At 38.5% G+C, this 4,871-nt stretch overlaps 1 protein-coding gene across 8 annotated transcripts in view; it reads right to left on the bottom strand.

Moving 5' to 3' along the window:
- Marchf8 (membrane associated ring-CH-type finger 8) overlaps positions 1-4,871 on the bottom strand; it is an 86,815-nt gene that overhangs the window by 48,878 nt on the left and 33,066 nt on the right. The window contains exon 1 of one of the 8 annotated variants that reach the window (XM_031383063.1): positions 1,589-1,745. The exons of the other annotated variants lie outside the window; for them this stretch is intronic. The gene's annotated coding sequence lies outside the window, so the exon portion shown is untranslated. Of the gene's footprint in view, positions 1-1,588; positions 1,746-4,871 lie in introns of those variants that run through there. 8 annotated transcript variants of the gene reach the window in all.

Genomic DNA, 4,871 nt, shown 5'->3' with positions numbered 1-4,871 from the left:
GAAGAGGAGGAAGAGGAAGAGGAGGAGGAGGAGGAGGAAGAGGAGGAAGAGAAAGCAAGAAAGCAGAGGGGGAGTAGTATGGATGGGAGGGAGAGAAGGAATGAAGTCAGTTAGTTCATCTAAATGACCTCAAATTCATATAAAGGCAAGACTGGGGTTTTAAAAGTCTGAAATTCAAATTATCTATGGTTCATGCATAACCTTCCAAAAGTCTAGACTCTCCAAACCAGTTGTTGGCCAATTTCTCCTATAAAGAGCAAGATAAATATTTCAGGCATTATAGGCCGAATCTGATCTATTACTTGACTCCTCTGTGTATTGTGAAAACCATTGATTAGATATGGCTTGTCTACTAAGGTTCACATGCTGCAAGTTTGACACTTTAAGAGTAAGTCTTGAGGACAGATGTCTTTCTTGAAGGAGTGAGTTTATCTCACTATTGAGCTCAAGAACAGCTGTTACAAAGCTTCCAGCTCATCCTGATTCTTTCTCCTCCATTTTTTTTCATTCCTTCTCTCCTCACTATTTCCCTTCCCAACCTGTGATGCCATCAAGTCTGTTGCAATACAGTCGAAGGCCTCACCAGAAGTCAATGCCAATGTCCTACTCATGGATCTCCAGAACTGTGACCCAATTAAACCTTTAAAAAAAAATCTTGAGTATATTTTGATATGGTAAAACAAAATAACCTATGTTATTATTTATCAATAAAAATATATTTGCAAAAACAGGTGGCAGGATAGAGTTTGCCCATGACTTACAGCTCAATAAGGGCTTCTCAGGGAAGATGTAGGTCATCATGGACATTCCTGAGACCCCTGAAAAGGCTACTTTTATGTAAAATAACAATGTCTACATAAGTTGTCTTACATAACCAAGTATAATTGTTGCTTATTTTCTATACATTCTCATTGCTAATAATCAAATTAAGGGTTTTCTCCTCCCCTTTCACTTGTTTTGCTGCCCCACAGAAACAGCTCCATACAAACTATTCATGTTTATGGTAGTGACGTTTCATGATGCCATTCAATGTTGGCAGGACAGAGCTTTAAACCAAAAGAATATGTCTCTAATTTGGGGTCCTTCATTTGTTAACCATGTGTTGGGCATGTGGTGCTGAGCAGGGAGGGTAGACACCAGGGCCAGAGCACCATAAGGCCACATTTGACAAATACCTGTCCAACATATCTCAAAATACTTCTATGGAACAGCAGTGTCTGTGGGGCTGCTCAACTCCAACAGTGTCAGTGACCAGACAGAAGATATGGGACTTGCACATGGTTGAGTCATGCCTACACACAGATCAGATCATAAAGCAACAGGGAGGAAGGAGGAATGGCTATAGACCAACACTCACAAGAAAATGAGCTACAAGGATATGACTTCATTAAGTCTCATCTTATAAAAGGCAAATGATCACTGAGAATCAAAAAATAAGAAAATAGAGTAGATTACAGTATCTATGCATAACACCTCCTCTACTGGTCTTCAGGCCCTGATGAAGCTAGTAGAGAAGTAACAGTGTGCCCTACAAATGTTCTGCGTGTTTAGATCCAAGCACTATCGCACACAAGAGGCACATACTTACTGTAGAGTTGCTTACACTCTGGAATATCACAACAGTAGTGAGCAGCATTTTCATCACTAATGCATTAAAGTCATAGATGACAAATTCGATGTGGCTTCTTGGAATAAGTAGTTAAACTCACCATGCCCAAAGCCCCACTACCTATCATGCAAATAACTGTCTGTGGTGCTTCTGATATAATCATCATTATTACATCACTAGTATGTGCTCATGACAAGCCTAGGAAGATTTACCAAAGAGAAACCAAGAGAGTCAGAATGTTTGCAACTTGAAAAGCAACCCCCGACACACTCCCTGCAGTCACTCCAGCTGTTTTGACACATATCACCATTTCCTGGTAAAGAATCTGGAAGTTTGCCAGAAGCAATACTATTTAAAATAAGCATTCATTTACAAACAAACAATCAAATGGACCATGCTGCTATGTACATGAAGGATCATATGAAAGAAAGCATAAGACAGGTATCTATTTTATATAAATTCAATTCATCTTTAATGATGAATAGTTAGTCTTGGTATTGTACCTGGTCATATAGATGAGGACTTGAATTTCACTGATATAAATCAAAGCCAGCTGAAATAAACATCTGTATCTGGAGGAACTGGCCTCCTAAAATTTGAGTCATGAAGAAACACCAAGTTCATGAACAGGAGAATGCACACTATCATAACTCTCACAGGCTGAGTTATAGCTCAGTAACAGAATGCTTGTGAAGTATTAGGAAAGTGATGGGTTTGATGCCTACCACTTCACTTCAAGGGTGTGTATGTGGGGGGGGGGGTTCTCTTCAGAATCAAAGTAATTCCTATCAAAATCTGAGCTGCTGTTTGGCATAGATTTGACAAGATGGTTCCAAAATGAAAATGCAAATTAAAGGGACTCAGACTGCTACTGCAGGCTTGAAGAACAAACTCTGAAGACTCATACTTTCCAGTTTCAAGACTTACTTCAAAGGCTCAGTAATCAAGACTGGTATTGAAACACAGATTTGGAGATCTACAGATCAGAAGTTAAGAGTTGAGAAATAAACTCATCTATCTACAGTCCAATAGAATAACAAGAGTCTACTTCCACAGAAGAAAGAATATACTTTTCAATGAATGCCAAGACAACTGGTCAGCTACATGCAAAAAATAAACCTGGATCTTTTCCTCACACAAAGAAACAATAGAAAAGCCAAAAATCATCAAAATAATGTTGTATGTATGTGCTTCAAAAGCTGCCACGATGAAATTGAGAAGTGGAGCTGAACATTCAGCTCAACAGTGTACTTGCATAGTCTGCAAGGCCTGGGCTCATACACATGCAAACACACACACACACACACACACACACACACACACACACAAGGGGGTTGGGAGGTCTGAATCTCAGAACTCAGCACAAGGGAGACATGGGGATCATGAGTTCAAGGTCATACACTGTGAGACTTTTTCTCTGAGAAACAAAACAGGGGAAAGGAGAAATTGAGGGCGGAAGAAACAAACACAAAATAGAAGAAAATGTTTGCGGATTATATATCTAGCAAGGATCCTGTACCTAGAATACTAAGACTTCTCACAAAAAAAAAAAGTACTCAATGAAAAAATGGTTTCTCAACATCATCAGCCATCAGGAAGTGCAAATCAAAGGCACGGGCACCATTCTAATTATGTTCCTAACTGAAGACATATAGACAAGCAATGGTAAGGACATGCTGAAGTTGATTCCTTTATACACTACTGGTGGGAATTGTATATGGCTGCTTTGAAAAAGTCTAATTCTTCCTCAAGATAATACATATGTTATCATATGATCAACATTTTAGGAAACACACATCAAAAGAAATTAAAAATCTGCCCTATTCATAAACATTGCCCCTAAATTTATTCATGCTATATTATCCATTACAGCATAAAGTAGAAACAACCCAAAAATCCATCAACTGCTAAGTAAATAATATAGTATATATCCATTCACTTGAATAATAATCATCAATAGAAAAATATGAATGAACTTTAAAAAAACATTAAGTGAAGCCAGTCAAAAAGGACCATCTAATATTTGATAATATTTGTATGAAATGTCCAGAATAGATAAATATACATAGATGGAAAGTAGGCAGCTGGGTTTGTTACAGTGAAAGCTGGTAAATATGAGGGTATGATTGCTTAAAGGGCTTTTCTTTAGAGTAATTAACATGATCTAAAAGTGCCTATGGTGATGTCACACAATCCATGAGCAATAAAAGCTTTGGAATTAGAGACATTTAAGTCAGTGAGGTGCAATTCATGTAAACCATCTTAATAAAGCTATTTTGTAAAAATAAATAAAAATAAAAAATAAGGAACTAAGTGAACTCTGAAAAACACTAATTTTCCCTTTGTGCTACACCTAGTTAGCTTTGTCCAGTGGGCCTAGAGATGAACAACACTCTCTCCTTCCCATCCACCTCAAAGGACAGAGAAAGACTACAAAAGCAGAAATCAGAGATCAAGTCCTGGCATCATGTGAGAAGTAAGGCACAATGTTGAACTTCTAAACTGCTACTTCCTGTCTATAAAAACATAATAACCCCTCATCAGTTAAAAAGATTAATATGAAGTTCAAATAACTGCCTGCATGTGCACAAACACAAGCCTATGCAGTACATTTACCAGCAGGCTTTCCCATCTACCTGTTGGCACACTCTGTCTTTCCATCACTAGCTTATGTACCTTTCTTCTTAGGTTTAAAATCATAAAGCTTGGGCCTCCGATCCTTCTAACATCTAGAAAGAAAAGCAAGAACAACAATACCCAGCCTAGAGTATCAGTACGATGGCCTGGTCATGAAAACACCTGACATGGCTTAACAATCCAAATGTTATATTTACTTTCCAGGCAGTTGGGATAAATGCAAGATTCCGTTCATTCAAACAATGTGCTGTGAACAGGTAAGACTAACAATATGGAAATCAGAAGACAGCAATGCTAGTTTCAGCCCTCACCCCAAGGATTCACCTGTCTCTATTCACCCTTGTCTCAAGGTTCAGGTTCTTGCAGCACCATACCCCATTCCATCAATTCTAAGAATCAAGAAAGAGATGCACAAAAGAGCAGAGAGTACAAGCGCAGAAACACTAAACTTTACATGCCTATGAAGAAACACAAGATTGCTCACAATGCAAACAGAATCAGCAGATTTGTGGTTCTGAACAGACATGTGTAAGTTTGTCTTCTAAGAAACATCTGGTCGGGTGGTGGTGGTGCACACCTTTAATCCCAGCACTTGGGAGGCAGAGGCAGGCGGATTTCTGAGTTT

The sequence above is a fragment of the Mastomys coucha genome, unplaced genomic scaffold (assembly GCF_008632895.1).
Source record: "Mastomys coucha isolate ucsf_1 unplaced genomic scaffold, UCSF_Mcou_1 pScaffold20, whole genome shotgun sequence".
Lineage (NCBI taxonomy): Eukaryota > Metazoa > Chordata > Mammalia > Rodentia > Muridae > Mastomys > Mastomys coucha.
The sequence above is the reverse complement of the archived record's forward strand: the minus strand, read 5'-3'. Positions and strand labels throughout refer to the sequence as shown.